We start from the raw sequence: 22,339 nt of genomic DNA, 5'->3' as shown, positions 1-22,339 counted from the left end.
GTTCGAACCCACGCTCCCGTTCGGGAACCAGAGCTTAAATCTGGCGCCTTAGACCGCTCGGCCAATCTGACTTGTGAGCGCAAACGACCTGCTGCTGTCGTTCCTAGCAACATCTCCAGAGCCTTACTGCGAAATGTGCTTGTTTTTTCTTGTGTGAAGGAAATACGTTTTTTTAGAGTATTTTAGACGAGTTGTCAGATGTGAGGTTGCACCCCACCCTCACTTTCGGGAGCCAGAGCTTAAATATGGCGCCTGACACCGTTGTTTTCCGTCGCCTTCTGTCTTAAGTGGAACGAGCAGAACTCCAACTATCAATTTTTACATTGTCGCAGAGAAAACAACGAATGACAAGAAAAGGCCGTTCCCTAGCAACGGCTACGCTGTGCATTTCACCCTCAGGGGAAGCTAATGATATGCTCCAGGCGAGAATCAAACTAACCAACTTAACACTGTGATACGTACGCGCTTTCTACTTCTGTACTGGCACACATATGCTCAATCGTCTCTGGATCGTCAGTAAGTACGTCACATTACATATTTCTTTGATCACGCTGCTGTAAATTAAAGGGCAGTTTTTTCAATGGATGTCAGTTCTGCTTCTAGTTACGCTACATCGCCCTAGCAGCACCTACACACTGCGTTCAGATGTGCTCACCTCCGCCCTGGCGTAGAGCGCCTACAGCGTCATCGCCTTCGGCCTCTGGTGGCAGGAGGGTAGCCGACACATCGCGGCGTGAGTGAAACGCAGCGCAAGGCGGTGGTGGTGTAACGGTCAGCATGGTTGCTTCCCAAGCAGTTGATCCGGGTTCGACTCCCGGCCACCGCACGAAACGTAAATTTTTCTTCTAGGGATATTCCACGTAACGTAACGCGATCCTCGAACCTGAGAACTGTCGCGCTACGAATAGTTTTCCTTCGCCCCACGTCTCACTCCGTGTAGCCAGTGCGCTAGTCGCCGGATTTCGTTTCACAGCATCGTGTGTCTCCATGTGTCGACTTGTCTCGACTTTGCTCGGCTGACGCGAAAGCTGACGCTTGGAAACGGGCATATATGTAGAGGGCAGGCGCGAGAAACGACTGTGAGAGACCAAAAAACGACAAACACACGACAGAACCTTTCATTTTATTGTGGCCACAGATTCGCGCCTTAGTGTACCGAGAGGCAAGAGTGGCGTCAGCGTGCTGAACAGCATCATTAACGCTAAGCAGCAACGAAACCGAAGTAAAAAGGCAAAAGGAAAGAAGCCAAACGCAGGTCGAGCTCCCAGCTGGTCACCCACCCAACTACTAACCACACACAACGGTTCTTAACTCCAATGAACAGCCGAGAACCGCTGCACTCAGCGTGCTACGGCCGCTAGCCACAACGCCAGCAAACGTGCAGACATCTTGCTTCTTGTGCATATCACTTGGTATTTACCTGGCAGTGTCTCGCTGGAGGAAGCACTGTCTTTTACGAGAGAAAAATTAAATGGCACTTGCTGCGATCGAATACATGGCCTTTGTGTTCACACCACGACGCTCTAACCTACTCAGCTGACGACCTATGCAATGGGGCCACGTCAGCAGTCCAGTACCCGGTCCACCGGCTCATCCACCTTCGTTACTGCCCTGCCAGTCATTTAAACACGTATCTGTTTTCGTTGACTTTTGCTTTCTTGACGTTGGACCCAAAAAGCACAACACAAAGAAAACGTAAACGCCGTGAGAATAGCCAAGACTCAGCAAACGAAAGAATGTTCGGCTACCGGGAATCGAATCCGGGCCGCCTGGCTGAAAGCCATGTCTCCCAACAGCTTTCCATTCCTTCTGACCGCCGGGCAATCAGACTTGCAGGGCAAGCTCCGTAACCACTGCCGTCTCTAATAATATCTCTCGAACCTGTTTGCGCGTAATTGACTTGCTTTCCCGCACGAAGGAAATGGCCAGTTAAGGAATATTTAAAATTCATTGTCAGATGTGGGGTTCGAACCCACGCTCCCGTTCGGGAACCAGAGCTTAAATCTGGCGCCTTAGACCGCTCGGCCAATCTGACTTGTGAGCGCAAACGACCTGCTGCTGTCGTTCCTAGCAACATCTCCAGAGCCTTACTGCGAAATGTGCTTGTTTTTTCTTGTGTGAAGGAAATACGTTTTTTTAGAGTATTTTAGACGAGTTGTCAGATGTGAGGTTGCACCCCACCCTCACTTTCGGGAGCCAGAGCTTAAATATGGCGCCTGACACCGTTGTTTTCCGTCGCCTTCTGTCTTAAGTGGAACGAGCAGAACTCCAACTATCAATTTTTACATTGTCGCAGAGAAAACAACGAATGACAAGAAAAGGCCGTTCCCTAGCAACGGCTACGCTGTGCATTTCACCCTCAGGGGAAGCTAATGATATGCTCCAGGCGAGAATCAAACTAACCAACTTAACACTGTGATACGTACGCGCTTTCTACTTCTGTACTGGCACACATATGCTCAATCGTCTCTGGATCGTCAGTAAGTACGTCACATTACATATTTCTTTGATCACGCTGCTGTAAATTAAAGGGCAGTTTTTTCAATGGATGTCAGTTCTGCTTCTAGTTACGCTACATCGCCCTAGCAGCACCTACACACTGCGTTCAGATGTGCTCACCTCCGCCCTGGCGTAGAGCGCCTACAGCGTCATCGCCTTCGGCCTCTGGTGGCAGGAGGGTAGCCGACACATCGCGGCGTGAGTGAAACGCAGCGCAAGGCGGTGGTGGTGTAACGGTCAGCATGGTTGCTTCCCAAGCAGTTGATCCGGGTTCGACTCCCGGCCACCGCACGAAACGTAAATTTTTCTTCTAGGGATATTCCACGTAACGTAACGCGATCCTCGAACCTGAGAACTGTCGCGCTACGAATAGTTTTCCTTCGCCCCACGTCTCACTCCGTGTAGCCAGTGCGCTAGTCGCCGGATTTCGTTTCACAGCATCGTGTGTCTCCATGTGTCGACTTGTCTCGACTTTGCTCGGCTGACGCGAAAGCTGACGCTTGGAAACGGGCATATATGTAGAGGGCAGGCGCGAGAAACGACTGTGAGAGACCAAAAAACGACAAACACACGACAGAACCTTTCATTTTATTGTGGCCACAGATTCGCGCCTTAGTGTACCGAGAGGCAAGAGTGGCGTCAGCGTGCTGAACAGCATCATTAACGCTAAGCAGCAACGAAACCGAAGTAAAAAGGCAAAAGGAAAGAAGCCAAACGCAGGTCGAGCTCCCAGCTGGTCACCCACCCAACTACTAACCACACACAACGGTTCTTAACTCCAATGAACAGCCGAGAACCGCTGCACTCAGCGTGCTACGGCCGCTAGCCACAACGCCAGCAAACGTGCAGACATCTTGCTTCTTGTGCATATCACTTGGTATTTACCTGGCAGTGTCTCGCTGGAGGAAGCACTGTCTTTTACGAGAGAAAAATTAAATGGCACTTGCTGCGATCGAATACATGGCCTTTGTGTTCACACCACGACGCTCTAACCTACTCAGCTGACGACCTATGCAATGGGGCCACGTCAGCAGTCCAGTACCCGGTCCACCGGCTCATCCACCTTCGTTACTGCCCTGCCAGTCATTTAAACACGTATCTGTTTTCGTTGACTTTTGCTTTCTTGACGTTGGACCCAAAAAGCACAACACAAAGAAAACGTAAACGCCGTGAGAATAGCCAAGACTCAGCAAACGAAAGAATGTTCGGCTACCGGGAATCGAATCCGGGCCGCCTGGCTGAAAGCCATGTCTCCCAACAGCTTTCCATTCCTTCTGACCGCCGGGCAATCAGACTTGCAGGGCAAGCTCCGTAACCACTGCCGTCTCTAATAATATCTCTCGAACCTGTTTGCGCGTAATTGACTTGCTTTCCCGCACGAAGGAAATGGCCAGTTAAGGAATATTTAAAATTCATTGTCAGATGTGGGGTTCGAACCCACGCTCCCGTTCGGGAACCAGAGCTTAAATCTGGCGCCTTAGACCGCTCGGCCAATCTGACTTGTGAGCGCAAACGACCTGCTGCTGTCGTTCCTAGCAACATCTCCAGAGCCTTACTGCGAAATGTGCTTGTTTTTTCTTGTGTGAAGGAAATACGTTTTTTTAGAGTATTTTAGACGAGTTGTCAGATGTGAGGTTGCACCCCACCCTCACTTTCGGGAGCCAGAGCTTAAATATGGCGCCTGACACCGTTGTTTTCCGTCGCCTTCTGTCTTAAGTGGAACGAGCAGAACTCCAACTATCAATTTTTACATTGTCGCAGAGAAAACAACGAATGACAAGAAAAGGCCGTTCCCTAGCAACGGCTACGCTGTGCATTTCACCCTCAGGGGAAGCTAATGATATGCTCCAGGCGAGAATCAAACTAACCAACTTAACACTGTGATACGTACGCGCTTTCTACTTCTGTACTGGCACACATATGCTCAATCGTCTCTGGATCGTCAGTAAGTACGTCACATTACATATTTCTTTGATCACGCTGCTGTAAATTAAAGGGCAGTTTTTTCAATGGATGTCAGTTCTGCTTCTAGTTACGCTACATCGCCCTAGCAGCACCTACACACTGCGTTCAGATGTGCTCACCTCCGCCCTGGCGTAGAGCGCCTACAGCGTCATCGCCTTCGGCCTCTGGTGGCAGGAGGGTAGCCGACACATCGCGGCGTGAGTGAAACGCAGCGCAAGGCGGTGGTGGTGTAACGGTCAGCATGGTTGCTTCCCAAGCAGTTGATCCGGGTTCGACTCCCGGCCACCGCACGAAACGTAAATTTTTCTTCTAGGGATATTCCACGTAACGTAACGCGATCCTCGAACCTGAGAACTGTCGCGCTACGAATAGTTTTCCTTCGCCCCACGTCTCACTCCGTGTAGCCAGTGCGCTAGTCGCCGGATTTCGTTTCACAGCATCGTGTGTCTCCATGTGTCGACTTGTCTCGACTTTGCTCGGCTGACGCGAAAGCTGACGCTTGGAAACGGGCATATATGTAGAGGGCAGGCGCGAGAAACGACTGTGAGAGACCAAAAAACGACAAACACACGACAGAACCTTTCATTTTATTGTGGCCACAGATTCGCGCCTTAGTGTACCGAGAGGCAAGAGTGGCGTCAGCGTGCTGAACAGCATCATTAACGCTAAGCAGCAACGAAACCGAAGTAAAAAGGCAAAAGGAAAGAAGCCAAACGCAGGTCGAGCTCCCAGCTGGTCACCCACCCAACTACTAACCACACACAACGGTTCTTAACTCCAATGAACAGCCGAGAACCGCTGCACTCAGCGTGCTACGGCCGCTAGCCACAACGCCAGCAAACGTGCAGACATCTTGCTTCTTGTGCATATCACTTGGTATTTACCTGGCAGTGTCTCGCTGGAGGAAGCACTGTCTTTTACGAGAGAAAAATTAAATGGCACTTGCTGCGATCGAATACATGGCCTTTGTGTTCACACCACGACGCTCTAACCTACTCAGCTGACGACCTATGCAATGGGGCCACGTCAGCAGTCCAGTACCCGGTCCACCGGCTCATCCACCTTCGTTACTGCCCTGCCAGTCATTTAAACACGTATCTGTTTTCGTTGACTTTTGCTTTCTTGACGTTGGACCCAAAAAGCACAACACAAAGAAAACGTAAACGCCGTGAGAATAGCCAAGACTCAGCAAACGAAAGAATGTTCGGCTACCGGGAATCGAATCCGGGCCGCCTGGCTGAAAGCCATGTCTCCCAACAGCTTTCCATTCCTTCTGACCGCCGGGCAATCAGACTTGCAGGGCAAGCTCCGTAACCACTGCCGTCTCTAATAATATCTCTCGAACCTGTTTGCGCGTAATTGACTTGCTTTCCCGCACGAAGGAAATGGCCAGTTAAGGAATATTTAAAATTCATTGTCAGATGTGGGGTTCGAACCCACGCTCCCGTTCGGGAACCAGAGCTTAAATCTGGCGCCTTAGACCGCTCGGCCAATCTGACTTGTGAGCGCAAACGACCTGCTGCTGTCGTTCCTAGCAACATCTCCAGAGCCTTACTGCGAAATGTGCTTGTTTTTTCTTGTGTGAAGGAAATACGTTTTTTTAGAGTATTTTAGACGAGTTGTCAGATGTGAGGTTGCACCCCACCCTCACTTTCGGGAGCCAGAGCTTAAATATGGCGCCTGACACCGTTGTTTTCCGTCGCCTTCTGTCTTAAGTGGAACGAGCAGAACTCCAACTATCAATTTTTACATTGTCGCAGAGAAAACAACGAATGACAAGAAAAGGCCGTTCCCTAGCAACGGCTACGCTGTGCATTTCACCCTCAGGGGAAGCTAATGATATGCTCCAGGCGAGAATCAAACTAACCAACTTAACACTGTGATACGTACGCGCTTTCTACTTCTGTACTGGCACACATATGCTCAATCGTCTCTGGATCGTCAGTAAGTACGTCACATTACATATTTCTTTGATCACGCTGCTGTAAATTAAAGGGCAGTTTTTTCAATGGATGTCAGTTCTGCTTCTAGTTACGCTACATCGCCCTAGCAGCACCTACACACTGCGTTCAGATGTGCTCACCTCCGCCCTGGCGTAGAGCGCCTACAGCGTCATCGCCTTCGGCCTCTGGTGGCAGGAGGGTAGCCGACACATCGCGGCGTGAGTGAAACGCAGCGCAAGGCGGTGGTGGTGTAACGGTCAGCATGGTTGCTTCCCAAGCAGTTGATCCGGGTTCGACTCCCGGCCACCGCACGAAACGTAAATTTTTCTTCTAGGGATATTCCACGTAACGTAACGCGATCCTCGAACCTGAGAACTGTCGCGCTACGAATAGTTTTCCTTCGCCCCACGTCTCACTCCGTGTAGCCAGTGCGCTAGTCGCCGGATTTCGTTTCACAGCATCGTGTGTCTCCATGTGTCGACTTGTCTCGACTTTGCTCGGCTGACGCGAAAGCTGACGCTTGGAAACGGGCATATATGTAGAGGGCAGGCGCGAGAAACGACTGTGAGAGACCAAAAAACGACAAACACACGACAGAACCTTTCATTTTATTGTGGCCACAGATTCGCGCCTTAGTGTACCGAGAGGCAAGAGTGGCGTCAGCGTGCTGAACAGCATCATTAACGCTAAGCAGCAACGAAACCGAAGTAAAAAGGCAAAAGGAAAGAAGCCAAACGCAGGTCGAGCTCCCAGCTGGTCACCCACCCAACTACTAACCACACACAACGGTTCTTAACTCCAATGAACAGCCGAGAACCGCTGCACTCAGCGTGCTACGGCCGCTAGCCACAACGCCACCAAACGTGCAGACATCTTGCTTCTTGTGCATATCACTTGGTATTTACCTGGCAGTGTCTCGCTGGAGGAAGCACTGTCTTTTACGAGAGAAAAATTAAATGGCACTTGCTGCGATCGAATACATGGCCTTTGTGTTCACACCACGACGCTCTAACCTACTCAGCTGACGACCTATGCAATGGGGCCACGTCAGCAGTCCAGTACCCGGTCCACCGGCTCATCCACCTTCGTTACTGCCCTGCCAGTCATTTAAACACGTATCTGTTTTCGTTGACTTTTGCTTTCTTGACGTTGGACCCAAAAAGCACAACACAAAGAAAACGTAAACGCCGTGAGAATAGCCAAGACTCAGCAAACGAAAGAATGTTCGGCTACCGGGAATCGAATCCGGGCCGCCTGGCTGAAAGCCATGTCTCCCAACAGCTTTCCATTCCTTCTGACCGCCGGGCAATCAGACTTGCAGGGCAAGCTCCGTAACCACTGCCGTCTCTAATAATATCTCTCGAACCTGTTTGCGCGTAATTGACTTGCTTTCCCGCACGAAGGAAATGGCCAGTTAAGGAATATTTAAAATTCATTGTCAGATGTGGGGTTCGAACCCACGCTCCCGTTCGGGAACCAGAGCTTAAATCTGGCGCCTTAGACCGCTCGGCCAATCTGACTTGTGAGCGCAAACGACCTGCTGCTGTCGTTCCTAGCAACATCTCCAGAGCCTTACTGCGAAATGTGCTTGTTTTTTCTTGTGTGAAGGAAATACGTTTTTTTAGAGTATTTTAGACGAGTTGTCAGATGTGAGGTTGCACCCCACCCTCACTTTCGGGAGCCAGAGCTTAAATATGGCGCCTGACACCGTTGTTTTCCGTCGCCTTCTGTCTTAAGTGGAACGAGCAGAACTCCAACTATCAATTTTTACATTGTCGCAGAGAAAACAACGAATGACAAGAAAAGGCCGTTCCCTAGCAACGGCTACGCTGTGCATTTCACCCTCAGGGGAAGCTAATGATATGCTCCAGGCGAGAATCAAACTAACCAACTTAACACTGTGATACGTACGCGCTTTCTACTTCTGTACTGGCACACATATGCTCAATCGTCTCTGGATCGTCAGTAAGTACGTCACATTACATATTTCTTTGATCACGCTGCTGTAAATTAAAGGGCAGTTTTTTCAATGGATGTCAGTTCTGCTTCTAGTTACGCTACATCGCCCTAGCAGCACCTACACACTGCGTTCAGATGTGCTCACCTCCGCCCTGGCGTAGAGCGCCTACAGCGTCATCGCCTTCGGCCTCTGGTGGCAGGAGGGTAGCCGACACATCGCGGCGTGAGTGAAACGCAGCGCAAGGCGGTGGTGGTGTAACGGTCAGCATGGTTGCTTCCCAAGCAGTTGATCCGGGTTCGACTCCCGGCCACCGCACGAAACGTAAATTTTTCTTCTAGGGATATTCCACGTAACGTAACGCGATCCTCGAACCTGAGAACTGTCGCGCTACGAATAGTTTTCCTTCGCCCCACGTCTCACTCCGTGTAGCCAGTGCGCTAGTCGCCGGATTTCGTTTCACAGCATCGTGTGTCTCCATGTGTCGACTTGTCTCGACTTTGCTCGGCTGACGCGAAAGCTGACGCTTGGAAACGGGCATATATGTAGAGGGCAGGCGCGAGAAACGACTGTGAGAGACCAAAAAACGACAAACACACGACAGAACCTTTCATTTTATTGTGGCCACAGATTCGCGCCTTAGTGTACCGAGAGGCAAGAGTGGCGTCAGCGTGCTGAACAGCATCATTAACGCTAAGCAGCAACGAAACCGAAGTAAAAAGGCAAAAGGAAAGAAGCCAAACGCAGGTCGAGCTCCCAGCTGGTCACCCACCCAACTACTAACCACACACAACGGTTCTTAACTCCAATGAACAGCCGAGAACCGCTGCACTCAGCGTGCTACGGCCGCTAGCCACAACGCCACCAAACGTGCAGACATCTTGCTTCTTGTGCATATCACTTGGTATTTACCTGGCAGTGTCTCGCTGGAGGAAGCACTGTCTTTTACGAGAGAAAAATTAAATGGCACTTGCTGCGATCGAATACATGGCCTTTGTGTTCACACCACGACGCTCTAACCTACTCAGCTGACGACCTATGCAATGGGGCCACGTCAGCAGTCCAGTACCCGGTCCACCGGCTCATCCACCTTCGTTACTGCCCTGCCAGTCATTTAAACACGTATCTGTTTTCGTTGACTTTTGCTTTCTTGACGTTGGACCCAAAAAGCACAACACAAAGAAAACGTAAACGCCGTGAGAATAGCCAAGACTCAGCAAACGAAAGAATGTTCGGCTACCGGGAATCGAATCCGGGCCGCCTGGCTGAAAGCCATGTCTCCCAACAGCTTTCCATTCCTTCTGACCGCCGGGCAATCAGACTTGCAGGGCAAGCTCCGTAACCACTGCCGTCTCTAATAATATCTCTCGAACCTGTTTGCGCGTAATTGACTTGCTTTCCCGCACGAAGGAAATGGCCAGTTAAGGAATATTTAAAATTCATTGTCAGATGTGGGGTTCGAACCCACGCTCCCGTTCGGGAACCAGAGCTTAAATCTGGCGCCTTAGACCGCTCGGCCAATCTGACTTGTGAGCGCAAACGACCTGCTGCTGTCGTTCCTAGCAACATCTCCAGAGCCTTACTGCGAAATGTGCTTGTTTTTTCTTGTGTGAAGGAAATACGTTTTTTTAGAGTATTTTAGACGAGTTGTCAGATGTGAGGTTGCACCCCACCCTCACTTTCGGGAGCCAGAGCTTAAATATGGCGCCTGACACCGTTGTTTTCCGTCGCCTTCTGTCTTAAGTGGAACGAGCAGAACTCCAACTATCAATTTTTACATTGTCGCAGAGAAAACAACGAATGACAAGAAAAGGCCGTTCCCTAGCAACGGCTACGCTGTGCATTTCACCCTCAGGGGAAGCTAATGATATGCTCCAGGCGAGAATCAAACTAACCAACTTAACACTGTGATACGTACGCGCTTTCTACTTCTGTACTGGCACACATATGCTCAATCGTCTCTGGATCGTCAGTAAGTACGTCACATTACATATTTCTTTGATCACGCTGCTGTAAATTAAAGGGCAGTTTTTTCAATGGATGTCAGTTCTGCTTCTAGTTACGCTACATCGCCCTAGCAGCACCTACACACTGCGTTCAGATGTGCTCACCTCCGCCCTGGCGTAGAGCGCCTACAGCGTCATCGCCTTCGGCCTCTGGTGGCAGGAGGGTAGCCGACACATCGCGGCGTGAGTGAAACGCAGCGCAAGGCGGTGGTGGTGTAACGGTCAGCATGGTTGCTTCCCAAGCAGTTGATCCGGGTTCGACTCCCGGCCACCGCACGAAACGTAAATTTTTCTTCTAGGGATATTCCACGTAACGTAACGCGATCCTCGAACCTGAGAACTGTCGCGCTACGAATAGTTTTCCTTCGCCCCACGTCTCACTCCGTGTAGCCAGTGCGCTAGTCGCCGGATTTCGTTTCACAGCATCGTGTGTCTCCATGTGTCGACTTGTCTCGACTTTGCTCGGCTGACGCGAAAGCTGACGCTTGGAAACGGGCATATATGTAGAGGGCAGGCGCGAGAAACGACTGTGAGAGACCAAAAAACGACAAACACACGACAGAACCTTTCATTTTATTGTGGCCACAGATTCGCGCCTTAGTGTACCGAGAGGCAAGAGTGGCGTCAGCGTGCTGAACAGCATCATTAACGCTAAGCAGCAACGAAACCGAAGTAAAAAGGCAAAAGGAAAGAAGCCAAACGCAGGTCGAGCTCCCAGCTGGTCACCCACCCAACTACTAACCACACACAACGGTTCTTAACTCCAATGAACAGCCGAGAACCGCTGCACTCAGCGTGCTACGGCCGCTAGCCACAACGCCAGCAAACGTGCAGACATCTTGCTTCTTGTGCATATCACTTGGTATTTACCTGGCAGTGTCTCGCTGGAGGAAGCACTGTCTTTTACGAGAGAAAAATTAAATGGCACTTGCTGCGATCGAATACATGGCCTTTGTGTTCACACCACGACGCTCTAACCTACTCAGCTGACGACCTATGCAATGGGGCCACGTCAGCAGTCCAGTACCCGGTCCACCGGCTCATCCACCTTCGTTACTGCCCTGCCAGTCATTTAAACACGTATCTGTTTTCGTTGACTTTTGCTTTCTTGACGTTGGACCCAAAAAGCACAACACAAAGAAAACGTAAACGCCGTGAGAATAGCCAAGACTCAGCAAACGAAAGAATGTTCGGCTACCGGGAATCGAATCCGGGCCGCCTGGCTGAAAGCCATGTCTCCCAACAGCTTTCCATTCCTTCTGACCGCCGGGCAATCAGACTTGCAGGGCAAGCTCCGTAACCACTGCCGTCTCTAATAATATCTCTCGAACCTGTTTGCGCGTAATTGACTTGCTTTCCCGCACGAAGGAAATGGCCAGTTAAGGAATATTTAAAATTCATTGTCAGATGTGGGGTTCGAACCCACGCTCCCGTTCGGGAACCAGAGCTTAAATCTGGCGCCTTAGACCGCTCGGCCAATCTGACTTGTGAGCGCAAACGACCTGCTGCTGTCGTTCCTAGCAACATCTCCAGAGCCTTACTGCGAAATGTGCTTGTTTTTTCTTGTGTGAAGGAAATACGTTTTTTTAGAGTATTTTAGACGAGTTGTCAGATGTGAGGTTGCACCCCACCCTCACTTTCGGGAGCCAGAGCTTAAATATGGCGCCTGACACCGTTGTTTTCCGTCGCCTTCTGTCTTAAGTGGAACGAGCAGAACTCCAACTATCAATTTTTACATTGTCGCAGAGAAAACAACGAATGACAAGAAAAGGCCGTTCCCTAGCAACGGCTACGCTGTGCATTTCACCCTCAGGGGAAGCTAATGATATGCTCCAGGCGAGAATCAAACTAACCAACTTAACACTGTGATACGTACGCGCTTTCTACTTCTGTACTGGCACACATATGCTCAATCGTCTCTGGATCGTCAGTAAGTACGTCACATTACATATTTCTTTGATCACGCTGCTGTAAATTAAAGGGCAGTTTTTTCAATGGATGTCAGTTCTGCTTCTAGTTACGCTACATCGCCCTAGCAGCACCTACACACTGCGTTCAGATGTGCTCACCTCCGCCCTGGCGTAGAGCGCCTACAGCGTCATCGCCTTCGGCCTCTGGTGGCAGGAGGGTAGCCGACACATCGCGGCGTGAGTGAAACGCAGCGCAAGGCGGTGGTGGTGTAACGGTCAGCATGGTTGCTTCCCAAGCAGTTGATTCGGGTTCGACTCCCGGCCACCGCACGAAACGTAAATTTTTCTTCTAGGGATATTCCACGTAACGTAACGCGATCCTCGAACCTGAGAACTGTCGCGCTACGAATAGTTTTCCTTCGCCCCACGTCTCACTCCGTGTAGCCAGTGCGCTAGTCGCCGGATTTCGTTTCACAGCATCGTGTGTCTCCATGTGTCGACTTGTCTCGACTTTGCTCGGCTGACGCGAAAGCTGACGCTTGGAAACGGGCATATATGTAGAGGGCAGGCGCGAGAAACGACTGTGAGAGACCAAAAAACGACAAACACACGACAGAACCTTTCATTTTATTGTGGCCACAGATTCGCGCCTTAGTGTACCGAGAGGCAAGAGTGGCGTCAGCGTGCTGAACAGCATCATTAACGCTAAGCAGCAACGAAACCGAAGTAAAAAGGCAAAAGGAAAGAAGCCAAACGCAGGTCGAGCTCCCAGCTGGTCACCCACCCAACTACTAACCACACACAACGGTTCTTAACTCCAATGAACAGCCGAGAACCGCTGCACTCAGCGTGCTACGGCCGCTAGCCACAACGCCAGCAAACGTGCAGACATCTTGCTTCTTGTGCATATCACTTGGTATTTACCTGGCAGTGTCTCGCTGGAGGAAGCACTGTCTTTTACGAGAGAAAAATTAAATGGCACTTGCTGCGATCGAATACATGGCCTTTGTGTTCACACCACGACGCTCTAACCTACTCAGCTGACGACCTATGCAATGGGGCCACGTCAGCAGTCCAGTACCCGGTCCACCGGCTCATCCACCTTCGTTACTGCCCTGCCAGTCATTTAAACACGTATCTGTTTTCGTTGACTTTTGCTTTCTTGACGTTGGACCCAAAAAGCACAACACAAAGAAAACGTAAACGCCGTGAGAATAGCCAAGACTCAGCAAACGAAAGAATGTTCGGCTACCGGGAATCGAATCCGGGCCGCCTGGCTGAAAGCCATGTCTCCCAACAGCTTTCCATTCCTTCTGACCGCCGGGCAATCAGACTTGCAGGGCAAGCTCCGTAACCACTGCCGTCTCTAATAATATCTCTCGAACCTGTTTGCGCGTAATTGACTTGCTTTCCCGCACGAAGGAAATGGCCAGTTAAGGAATATTTAAAATTCATTGTCAGATGTGGGGTTCGAACCCACGCTCCCGTTCGGGAACCAGAGCTTAAATCTGGCGCCTTAGACCGCTCGGCCAATCTGACTTGTGAGCGCAAACGACCTGCTGCTGTCGTTCCTAGCAACATCTCCAGAGCCTTACTGCGAAATGTGCTTGTTTTTTCTTGTGTGAAGGAAATACGTTTTTTTAGAGTATTTTAGACGAGTTGTCAGATGTGAGGTTGCACCCCACCCTCACTTTCGGGAGCCAGAGCTTAAATATGGCGCCTGACACCGTTGTTTTCCGTCGCCTTCTGTCTTAAGTGGAACGAGCAGAACTCCAACTATCAATTTTTACATTGTCGCAGAGAAAACAACGAATGACAAGAAAAGGCCGTTCCCTAGCAACGGCTACGCTGTGCATTTCACCCTCAGGGGAAGCTAATGATATGCTCCAGGCGAGAATCAAACTAACCAACTTAACACTGTGATACGTACGCGCTTTCTACTTCTGTACTGGCACACATATGCTCAATCGTCTCTGGATCGTCAGTAAGTACGTCACATTACATATTTCTTTGATCACGCTGCTGTAAATTAAAGGGCAGTTTTTTCAATGGATGTCAGTTCTGCTTCTAGTTACGCTACATCGCCCTAGCAGCACCTACACACTGCGTTCAGATGTGCTCACCTCCGCCCTGGCGTAGAGCGCCTACAGCGTCATCGCCTTCGGCCTCTGGTGGCAGGAGGGTAGCCGACACATCGCGGCGTGAGTGAAACGCAGCGCAAGGCGGTGGTGGTGTAACGGTCAGCATGGTTGCTTCCCAAGCAGTTGATTCGGGTTCGACTCCCGGCCACCGCACGAAACGTAAATTTTTCTTCTAGGGATATTCCACGTAACGTAACGCGATCCTCGAACCTGAGAACTGTCGCGCTACGAATAGTTTTCCTTCGCCCCACGTCTCACTCCGTGTAGCCAGTGCGCTAGTCGCCGGATTTCGTTTCACAGCATCGTGTGTCTCCATGTGTCGACTTGTCTCGACTTTGCTCGGCTGACGCGAAAGCTGACGCTTGGAAACGGGCATATATGTAGAGGGCAGGCGCGAGAAACGACTGTGAGAGACCAAAAAACGACAAACACACGACAGAACCTTTCATTTTATTGTGGCCACAGATTCGCGCCTTAGTGTACCGAGAGGCAAGAGTGGCGTCAGCGTGCTGAACAGCATCATTAACGCTAAGCAGCAACGAAACCGAAGTAAAAAGGCAAAAGGAAAGAAGCCAAACGCAGGTCGAGCTCCCAGCTGGTCACCCACCCAACTACTAACCACACACAACGGTTCTTAACTCCAATGAACAGCCGAGAACCGCTGCACTCAGCGTGCTACGGCCGCTAGCCACAACGCCAGCAAACGTGCAGACATCTTGCTTCTTGTGCATATCACTTGGTATTTACCTGGCAGTGTCTCGCTGGAGGAAGCACTGTCTTTTACGAGAGAAAAATTAAATGGCACTTGCTGCGATCGAATACATGGCCTTTGTGTTCACACCACGACGCTCTAACCTACTCAGCTGACGACCTATGCAATGGGGCCACGTCAGCAGTCCAGTACCCGGTCCACCGGCTCATCCACCTTCGTTACTGCCCTGCCAGTCATTTAAACACGTATCTGTTTTCGTTGACTTTTGCTTTCTTGACGTTGGACCCAAAAAGCACAACACAAAGAAAACGTAAACGCCGTGAGAATAGCCAAGACTCAGCAAACGAAAGAATGTTCGGCTACCGGGAATCGAATCCGGGCCGCCTGGCTGAAAGCCATGTCTCCCAACAGCTTTCCATTCCTTCTGACCGCCGGGCAATCAGACTTGCAGGGCAAGCTCCGTAACCACTGCCGTCTCTAATAATATCTCTCGAACCTGTTTGCGCGTAATTGACTTGCTTTCCCGCACGAAGGAAATGGCCAGTTAAGGAATATTTAAAATTCATTGTCAGATGTGGGGTTCGAACCCACGCTCCCGTTCGGGAACCAGAGCTTAAATCTGGCGCCTTAGACCGCTCGGCCAATCTGACTTGTGAGCGCAAACGACCTGCTGCTGTCGTTCCTAGCAACATCTCCAGAGCCTTACTGCGAAATGTGCTTGTTTTTTCTTGTGTGAAGGAAATACGTTTTTTTAGAGTATTTTAGACGAGTTGTCAGATGTGAGGTTGCACCCCACCCTCACTTTCGGGAGCCAGAGCTTAAATATGGCGCCTGACACCGTTGTTTTCCGTCGCCTTCTGTCTTAAGTGGAACGAGCAGAACTCCAACTATCAATTTTTACATTGTCGCAGAGAAAACAACGAATGACAAGAAAAGGCCGTTCCCTAGCAACGGCTACGCTGTGCATTTCACCCTCAGGGGAAGCTAATGATATGCTCCAGGCGAGAATCAAACTAACCAACTTAACACTGTGATACGTACGCGCTTTCTACTTCTGTACTGGCACACATATGCTCAATCGTCTCTGGATCGTCAGTAAGTACGTCACATTACATATTTCTTTGATCACGCTGCTGTAAATTAAAGGGCAGTTTTTTCAATGGATGTCAGTTCTGCTTCTAGTTACGCTACATCGCCCTAGCAGCACCTACACACTGCGTTCAGATGTGCTCACCTCCGCCCTGGCGTAGAGCGCCTACAGCGTCATCGCCTTCGGCCTCTGGTGGCAGGAGGGTAGCCGACACATCGCGGCGTGAGTGAAACGCAGCGCAAGGCGGTGGTGGTGTAACGGTCAGCATGGTTGCTTCCCAAGCAGTTGATCCGGGTTCGACTCCCGGCCACCGCACGAAACGTAAATTTTTCTTCTAGGGATATTCCACGTAACGTAACGCGATCCTCGAACCTGAGAACTGTCGCGCTACGAATAGTTTTCCTTCGCCCCACGTCTCACTCCGTGTAGCCAGTGCGCTAGTCGCCGGATTTCGTTTCACAGCGTCGTGTGTCTCCATGTGTCGACTTGTCTCGACTTTGCTCGGCTGACGCGAAAGCTGACGCTTGGAAACGGGCATATATGTAGAGGGCAGGCGCGAGAAACGACTGTGAGAGACCAAAAAACGACAAACACACGACAGAACCTTTCATTTTATTGTGGCCACAGATTCGCGCCTTAGTGTACCGAGAGGCAAGAGTGGCGTCAGCGTGCTGAACAGCATCATTAACGCTAAGCAGCAACGAAACCGAAGTAAAAAGGCAAAAGGAAAGAAGCCAAACGCAGGTCGAGCTCCCAGCTGGTCACCCACCCAACTACTAACCACACACAACGGTTCTTAACTCCAATGAACAGCCGAGAACCGCTGCACTCAGCGTGCTACGGCCGCTAGCCACAACGCCAGCAAACGTGCAGACATCTTGCTTCTTGTGCATATCACTTGGTATTTACCTGGCAGTGTCTCGCTGGAGGAAGCACTGTCTTTTACGAGAGAAAAATTAAATGGCACTTGCTGCGATCGAATACATGGCCTTTGTGTTCACACCACGACGCTCTAACCTACTCAGCTGACGACCTATGCAATGGGGCCACGTCAGCAGTCCAGTACCCGGTCCACCGGCTCATCCACCTTCGTTACTGCCCTGCCAGTCATTTAAACACGTATCTGTTTTCGTTGACTTTTGCTTTCTTGACGTTGGACCCAAAAAGCACAACACAAAGAAAACGTAAACGCCGTGAGAATAGCCAAGACTCAGCAAACGAAAGAATGTTCGGCTACGGGGAATCGAATCCGGGCCGCCTGGCTGAAAGCCATGTCTCCCAACAGCTTTCCATTCCTTCTGACCGCCGGGCAATCAGACTTGCAGGGCAAGCTCCGTAACCACTGCCGTCTCTAATAATATCTCTCGAACCTGTTTGCGCGTAATTGACTTGCTTTCCCGCACGAAGGAAATGGCCAGTTAAGGAATATTTAAAATTCATTGTCAGATGTGGGGTTCGAACCCACGCTCCCGTTCGGGAACCAGAGCTTAAATCTGGCGCCTTAGACCGCTCGGCCAATCTGACTTGTGAGCGCAAACGACCTGCTGCTGTCGTTCCTAGCAACATCTCCAGAGCCTTACTGCGAAATGTGCTTGTTTTTTCTTGTGTGAAGGAAATACGTTTTTTTAGAGTATTTTAGACGAGTTGTCAGATGTGAGGTTGCACCCCACCCTCACTTTCGGGAGCCAGAGCTTAAATATGGCGCCTGACACCGTTGTTTTCCGTCGCCTTCTGTCTTAAGTGGAACGAGCAGAACTCCAACTATCAATTTTTACATTGTCGCAGAGAAAACAACGAATGACAAGAAAAGGCCGTTCCCTAGCAACGGCTACGCTGTGCATTTCACCCTCAGGGGAAGCTAATGATATGCTCCAGGCGAGAATCAAACTAACCAACTTAACACTGTGATACGTACGCGCTTTCTACTTCTGTACTGGCACACATATGCTCAATCGTCTCTGGATCGTCAGTAAGTACGTCACATTACATATTTCTTTGATCACGCTGCTGTAAATTAAAGGGCAGTTTTTTCAATGGATGTCAGTTCTGCTTCTAGTTACGCTACATCGCCCTAGCAGCACCTACACACTGCGTTCAGATGTGCTCACCTCCGCCCTGGCGTAGAGCGCCTACAGCGTCATCGCCTTCGGCCTCTGGTGGCAGGAGGGTAGCCGACACATCGCGGCGTGAGTGAAACGCAGCGCAAGGCGGTGGTGGTGTAACGGTCAGCATGGTTGCTTCCCAAGCAGTTGATCCGGGTTCGACTCCCGGCCACCGCACGAAACGTAAATTTTTCTTCTAGGGATATTCCACGTAACGTAACGCGATCCTCGAACCTGAGAACTGTCGCGCTACGAATAGTTTTCCTTCGCCCCACGTCTCACTCCGTGTAGCCAGTGCGCTAGTCGCCGGATTTCGTTTCACAGCATCGTGTGTCTCCATGTGTCGACTTGTCTCGACTTTGCTCGGCTGACGCGAAAGCTGACGCTTGGAAACGGGCATATATGTAGAGGGCAGGCGCGAGAAACGACTGTGAGAGACCAAAAAACGACAAACACACGACAGAACCTTTCATTTTATTGTGGCCACAGATTCGCGCCTTAGTGTACCGAGAGGCAAGAGTGGCGTCAGCGTGCTGAACAGCATCATTAACGCTAAGCAGCAACGAAACCGAAGTAAAAAGGCAAAAGGAAAGAAGCCAAACGCAGGTCGAGCTCCCAGCTGGTCACCCACCCAACTACTAACCACACACAACGGTTCTTAACTCCAATGAACAGCCGAGAACCGCTGCACTCAGCGTGCTACGGCCGCTAGCCACAACGCCAGCAAACGTGCAGACATCTTGCTTCTTGTGCATATCACTTGGTATTTACCTGGCAGTGTCTCGCTGGAGGAAGCACTGTCTTTTACGAGAGAAAAATTAAATGGCACTTGCTGCGATCGAATACATGGCCTTTGTGTTCACACCACGACGCTCTAACCTACTCAGCTGACGACCTATGCAATGGGGCCACGTCAGCAGTCCAGTACCCGGTCCACCGGCTCATCCACCTTCGTTACTGCCCTGCCAGTCATTTAAACACGTATCTGTTTTCGTTGACTTTTGCTTTCTTGACGTTGGACCCAAAAAGCACAACACAAAGAAAACGTAAACGCCGTGAGAATAGCCAAGACTCAGCAAACGAAAGAATGTTCGGCTACCGGGAATCGAATCCGGGCCGCCTGGCTGAAAGCCATGTCTCCCAACAGCTTTCCATTCCTTCTGACCGCCGGGCAATCAGACTTGCAGGGCAAGCTCCGTAACCACTGCCGTCTCTAATAATATCTCTCGAACCTGTTTGCGCGTAATTGACTTGCTTTCCCGCACGAAGGAAATGGCCAGTTAAGGAATATTTAAAATTCATTGTCAGATGTGGGGTTCGAACCCACGCTCCCGTTCGGGAACCAGAGCTTAAATCTGGCGCCTTAGACCGCTCGGCCAATCTGACTTGTGAGCGCAAACGACCTGCTGCTGTCGTTCCTAGCAACATCTCCAGAGCCTTACTGCGAAATGTGCTTGTTTTTTCTTGTGTGAAGGAAATACGTTTTTTTAGAGTATTTTAGACGAGTTGTCAGATGTGAGGTTGCACCCCACCCTCACTTTCGGGAGCCAGAGCTTAAATATGGCGCCTGACACCGTTGTTTTCCGTCGCCTTCTGTCTTAAGTGGAACGAGCAGAACTCCAACTATCAATTTTTACATTGTCGCAGAGAAAACAACGAATGACAAGAAAAGGCCGTTCCCTAGCAACGGCTACGCTGTGCATTTCACCCTCAGGGGAAGCTAATGATATGCTCCAGGCGAGAATCAAACTAACCAACTTAACACTGTGATACGTACGCGCTTTCTACTTCTGTACTGGCACACATATGCTCAATCGTCTCTGGATCGTCAGTAAGTACGTCACATTACATATTTCTTTGATCACGCTGCTGTAAATTAAAGGGCAGTTTTTTCAATGGATGTCAGTTCTGCTTCTAGTTACGCTACATCGCCCTAGCAGCACCTACACACTGCGTTCAGATGTGCTCACCTCCGCCCTGGCGTAGAGCGCCTACAGCGTCATCGCCTTCGGCCTCTGGTGGCAGGAGGGTAGCCGACACATCGCGGCGTGAGTGAAACGCAGCGCAAGGCGGTGGTGGTGTAACGGTCAGCATGGTTGCTTCCCAAGCAGTTGATCCGGGTTCGACTCCCGGCCACCGCACGAAACGTAAATTTTTCTTCTAGGGATATTCCACGTAACGTAACGCGATCCTCGAACCTGAGAACTGTCGCGCTACGAATAGTTTTCCTTCGCCCCACGTCTCACTCCGTGTAGCCAGTGCGCTAGTCGCCGGATTTCGTTTCACAGCATCGTGTGTCTCCATGTGTCGACTTGTCTCGACTTTGCTCGGCTGACGCGAAAGCTGACGCTTGGAAACGGGCATATATGTAGAGGGCAGGCGCGAGAAACGACTGTGAGAGACCAAAAAACGACAAACACACGACAGAACCTTTCATTTTATTGTGGCCACAGATTCGCGCCTTAGTGTACCGAGAGGCAAGAGTGGCGTCAGCGTGCTGAACAGCATCATTAACGCTAAGCAGCAACGAAACCGAAGTAAAAAGGCAAAAGGAAAGAAGCCAAACGCAGGTCGAGCTCCCAGCTGGTCACCCACCCAACTACTAACCACACACAACGGTTCTTAACTCCAATGAACAGCCGAGAACCGCTGCACTCAGCGTGCTACGGCCGCTAGCCACAACGCCAGCAAACGTGCAGACATCTTGCTTCTTGTGCATATCACTTGGTATTTACCTGGCAGTGTCTCGCTGGAGGAAGCACTGTCTTTTACGAGAGAAAAATTAAATGGCACTTGCTGCGATCGAATACATGGCCTTTGTGTTCACACCACGACGCTCTAACCTACTCAGCTGACGACCTATGCAATGGGGCCACGTCAGCAGTCCAGTACCCGGTCCACCGGCTCATCCACCTTCGTTACTGCCCTGCCAGTCATTTAAACACGTATCTGTTTTCGTTGACTTTTGCTTTCTTGACGTTGGACCCAAAAAGCACAACACAAAGAAAACGTAAACGCCGTGAGAATAGCCAAGACTCAGCAAACGAAAGAATGTTCGGCTACCGGGAATCGAATCCGGGCCGCCTGGCTGAAAGCCATGTCTCCCAACAGCTTTCCATTCCTTCTGACCGCCGGGCAATCAGACTTGCAGGGCAAGCTCCGTAACCACTGCCGTCTCTAATAATATCTCTCGAACCTGTTTGCGCGTAATTGACTTGCTTTCCCGCACGAAGGAAATGGCCAGTTAAGGAATATTTAAAATTCATTGTCAGATGTGGGGTTCGAACCCACGCTCCCGTTCGGGAACCAGAGCTTAAATCTGGCGCCTTAGACCGCTCGGCCAATCTGACTTGTGAGCGCAAACGACCTGCTGCTGTCGTTCCTAGCAACATCTCCAGAGCCTTACTGCGAAATGTGCTTGTTTTTTCTTGTGTGAAGGAAATACGTTTTTTTAGAGTATTTTAGACGAGTTGTCAGATGTGAGGTTGCACCCCACCCTCACTTTCGGGAGCCAGAGCTTAAATATGGCGCCTGACACCGTTGTTTTCCGTCGCCTTCTGTCTTAAGTGGAACGAGCAGAACTCCAACTATCAATTTTTACATTGTCGCAGAGAAAACAACGAATGACAAGAAAAGGCCGTTCCCTAGCAACGGCTACGCTGTGCATTTCACCCTCAGGGGAAGCTAATGATATGCTCCAGGCGAGAATCAAACTAACCAACTTAACACTGTGATACGTACGCGCTTTCTACTTCTGTACTGGCACACATATGCTCAATCGTCTCTGGATCGTCAGTAAGTACGTCACATTACATATTTCTTTGATCACGCTGCTGTAAATTAAAGGGCAGTTTTTTCAATGGATGTCAGTTCTGCTTCTAGTTACGCTACATCGCCCTAGCAGCACCTACACACTGCGTTCAGATGTGCTCACCTCCGCCCTGGCGTAGAGCGCCTACAGCGTCATCGCCTTCGGCCTCTGGTGGCAGGAGGGTAGCCGACACATCGCGGCGT

General features: G+C 50.4%; 22 non-coding genes across 22 annotated transcripts; 11 read left to right on the top strand and 11 right to left on the bottom strand.

Moving 5' to 3' along the window:
* The first annotated feature begins 754 nt into the window (after positions 1-754).
* Trnag-ccc (transfer RNA glycine (anticodon CCC)) lies at positions 755-826 on the top strand. Its single transcript has one exon. It is a non-coding gene; the product is annotated as a tRNA-Gly (tRNA).
* A 1,125-nt stretch (positions 827-1,951) lies between these two features.
* Positions 1,952-2,035, bottom strand: Trnal-uaa (transfer RNA leucine (anticodon UAA)). Its single transcript has one exon. It is a non-coding gene; the product is annotated as a tRNA-Leu (tRNA).
* Positions 2,036-2,718: 683 nt separating this feature from the next.
* Trnag-ccc (transfer RNA glycine (anticodon CCC)) lies at positions 2,719-2,790 on the top strand. Its single transcript has one exon. It is a non-coding gene; the product is annotated as a tRNA-Gly (tRNA).
* A 1,125-nt stretch (positions 2,791-3,915) lies between these two features.
* Trnal-uaa (transfer RNA leucine (anticodon UAA)) lies at positions 3,916-3,999 on the bottom strand. Its single transcript has one exon. It is a non-coding gene; the product is annotated as a tRNA-Leu (tRNA).
* Positions 4,000-4,682: 683 nt separating this feature from the next.
* On the top strand, positions 4,683-4,754 carry Trnag-ccc (transfer RNA glycine (anticodon CCC)). The gene has a single exon. It is a non-coding gene; the product is annotated as a tRNA-Gly (tRNA).
* A 1,125-nt stretch (positions 4,755-5,879) lies between these two features.
* On the bottom strand, positions 5,880-5,963 carry Trnal-uaa (transfer RNA leucine (anticodon UAA)). Its single transcript has one exon. It is a non-coding gene; the product is annotated as a tRNA-Leu (tRNA).
* Positions 5,964-6,646: 683 nt separating this feature from the next.
* Positions 6,647-6,718, top strand: Trnag-ccc (transfer RNA glycine (anticodon CCC)). The gene has a single exon. It is a non-coding gene; the product is annotated as a tRNA-Gly (tRNA).
* A 1,125-nt stretch (positions 6,719-7,843) lies between these two features.
* On the bottom strand, positions 7,844-7,927 carry Trnal-uaa (transfer RNA leucine (anticodon UAA)). The gene has a single exon. It is a non-coding gene; the product is annotated as a tRNA-Leu (tRNA).
* A 683-nt stretch (positions 7,928-8,610) lies between these two features.
* Positions 8,611-8,682, top strand: Trnag-ccc (transfer RNA glycine (anticodon CCC)). The gene has a single exon. It is a non-coding gene; the product is annotated as a tRNA-Gly (tRNA).
* A 1,125-nt stretch (positions 8,683-9,807) lies between these two features.
* Positions 9,808-9,891, bottom strand: Trnal-uaa (transfer RNA leucine (anticodon UAA)). Its single transcript has one exon. It is a non-coding gene; the product is annotated as a tRNA-Leu (tRNA).
* A 683-nt stretch (positions 9,892-10,574) lies between these two features.
* Positions 10,575-10,646, top strand: Trnag-ccc (transfer RNA glycine (anticodon CCC)). Its single transcript has one exon. It is a non-coding gene; the product is annotated as a tRNA-Gly (tRNA).
* A 1,125-nt stretch (positions 10,647-11,771) lies between these two features.
* On the bottom strand, positions 11,772-11,855 carry Trnal-uaa (transfer RNA leucine (anticodon UAA)). The gene has a single exon. It is a non-coding gene; the product is annotated as a tRNA-Leu (tRNA).
* Positions 11,856-12,538: 683 nt separating this feature from the next.
* On the top strand, positions 12,539-12,610 carry Trnag-ccc (transfer RNA glycine (anticodon CCC)). The gene has a single exon. It is a non-coding gene; the product is annotated as a tRNA-Gly (tRNA).
* A 1,125-nt stretch (positions 12,611-13,735) lies between these two features.
* On the bottom strand, positions 13,736-13,819 carry Trnal-uaa (transfer RNA leucine (anticodon UAA)). The gene has a single exon. It is a non-coding gene; the product is annotated as a tRNA-Leu (tRNA).
* A 683-nt stretch (positions 13,820-14,502) lies between these two features.
* On the top strand, positions 14,503-14,574 carry Trnag-ccc (transfer RNA glycine (anticodon CCC)). Its single transcript has one exon. It is a non-coding gene; the product is annotated as a tRNA-Gly (tRNA).
* Positions 14,575-15,699: 1,125 nt separating this feature from the next.
* On the bottom strand, positions 15,700-15,783 carry Trnal-uaa (transfer RNA leucine (anticodon UAA)). Its single transcript has one exon. It is a non-coding gene; the product is annotated as a tRNA-Leu (tRNA).
* Positions 15,784-16,466: 683 nt separating this feature from the next.
* Trnag-ccc (transfer RNA glycine (anticodon CCC)) lies at positions 16,467-16,538 on the top strand. Its single transcript has one exon. It is a non-coding gene; the product is annotated as a tRNA-Gly (tRNA).
* Positions 16,539-17,663: 1,125 nt separating this feature from the next.
* On the bottom strand, positions 17,664-17,747 carry Trnal-uaa (transfer RNA leucine (anticodon UAA)). The gene has a single exon. It is a non-coding gene; the product is annotated as a tRNA-Leu (tRNA).
* A 683-nt stretch (positions 17,748-18,430) lies between these two features.
* Positions 18,431-18,502, top strand: Trnag-ccc (transfer RNA glycine (anticodon CCC)). The gene has a single exon. It is a non-coding gene; the product is annotated as a tRNA-Gly (tRNA).
* Positions 18,503-19,627: 1,125 nt separating this feature from the next.
* On the bottom strand, positions 19,628-19,711 carry Trnal-uaa (transfer RNA leucine (anticodon UAA)). Its single transcript has one exon. It is a non-coding gene; the product is annotated as a tRNA-Leu (tRNA).
* A 683-nt stretch (positions 19,712-20,394) lies between these two features.
* Trnag-ccc (transfer RNA glycine (anticodon CCC)) lies at positions 20,395-20,466 on the top strand. Its single transcript has one exon. It is a non-coding gene; the product is annotated as a tRNA-Gly (tRNA).
* Positions 20,467-21,591: 1,125 nt separating this feature from the next.
* Positions 21,592-21,675, bottom strand: Trnal-uaa (transfer RNA leucine (anticodon UAA)). Its single transcript has one exon. It is a non-coding gene; the product is annotated as a tRNA-Leu (tRNA).
* Positions 21,676-22,339: the final 664 nt, after the last annotated feature.

The sequence above is a fragment of the Schistocerca nitens genome, unplaced genomic scaffold (genome assembly GCF_023898315.1).
Source record: "Schistocerca nitens isolate TAMUIC-IGC-003100 unplaced genomic scaffold, iqSchNite1.1 HiC_scaffold_13, whole genome shotgun sequence".
NCBI lineage: Eukaryota > Metazoa > Arthropoda > Insecta > Orthoptera > Acrididae > Schistocerca > Schistocerca nitens.
This window is presented reverse-complemented; position numbering and strand designations above follow the sequence as displayed.